The sequence below is a fragment of the Aplysia californica genome, unplaced genomic scaffold, assembly GCF_000002075.1.
Source record: "Aplysia californica isolate F4 #8 unplaced genomic scaffold, AplCal3.0 scaffold00877, whole genome shotgun sequence".
Classification (NCBI taxonomy): Eukaryota; Metazoa; Mollusca; class Gastropoda; order Aplysiida; family Aplysiidae; genus Aplysia; species Aplysia californica.
In genome coordinates this window covers 228069-229178 of record NW_004798147.1, presented here as the reverse complement: position 1 = coordinate 229178, position 1110 = coordinate 228069, and the positions used below count along the sequence as shown (strand labels likewise).

General features: G+C 40.9%; 1 protein-coding gene across 1 annotated transcript in view; it reads right to left on the bottom strand.

The window, feature by feature from the left end:
* LOC106013420 overlaps positions 1–921 on the bottom strand; it is a gene marked incomplete at its 3' end in the record, with an annotated part of 12924 nt that extends 12003 nt beyond the window's left edge. The window contains 1 exon segment of the mRNA XM_013089113.2: positions 348–921.
* Between the last annotated feature and the right edge of the window lie 189 nt (positions 922–1110).

Genomic DNA, 1110 nt, shown 5'->3' with positions numbered 1-1110 from the left:
CAGGGGGGGGGGGTAGAGAGATCTAGACTAAGAGAGAGAAAGAGATATAATGAGATATAAAGAAAGAGATAGATAAAGAAAGGGAGAAAGAGACAAAGAAAGAGAAACACAGAGAGCGAGAGAGAAAAAGAAAGAGACAAAGAAAGAGAAACACAGAGAGCGAGAGATAAAAAGAAAGAGAGAAAAAGAGACAAAGAAAGAGAAACATAGAGAGCGAGAGAAAAAAAGAAAGAGAGAAAAGGAGACAAAGAAAGAGGCAGACAAACAGACGGACAGACAGATAGAGTAGGTGAGTCAGTGTGGAGGTAAAATAATAAGCATATTATAAGTAAGTTCTATCTACTTACAGTAGAGCCCTTCAAGATCCCGATAGCCCTTATTATACCTCCATAGGGCGCCGACTGACAGAGCCACCAGTCACAGATCAGGATCCCTCAACGCCTGGGTCCACCCCGCTCTTCTGAAAGGTTTCCCCACCCAACAATGGTATACTACTGGCTTAACGGTACACTGGACGCCTGGGAATTGTGCGCCAGGGTGTCTGTTGCATTATCCTCGTGGGCATAACAAAAATGCTTAACTAATGTTTTCGCTGTTTTCAGAACAGCTTAAGTGAACAAATAGTTTTAGTTTTTGTAAGAATTTACGGCATTTGCAACACAAACAGGTAATAAGAGAGCCCACGATAAGAGGTGTTACTGAAGAGTAGCACAAAAAGAAAAGAAGGAGAAGATGTATAGATGGGACTTAGGTGTTTGATAGATGAAGAAGGAGCAATGTACTTAAATCGAGGTTGAGCGCTATATAAATGTCCTGTAACAGTGATTGACCTATTCAATATTAGGAGCAAAGGTGAAAACAAAACTTCTCAATAAAGAGTACACGAAACAAAATACCCCGGCTATATTGAGGTTAAGAAATTAAGTAAGAAGCATTTTTACCTGTCGAATGACTAGAAACCTGATTTTTTTTGTAAATTAAATGTAAATGTTTTACGCCCTCATCAACGCTATTGGGATCATAAGAGGCGGGATTCCGGCCCGGCCTGTCAGGACCAACCTGGGCAGAGAGGGACACATCCCAGCAAAGAGATCGCAAATTTATTTTCTC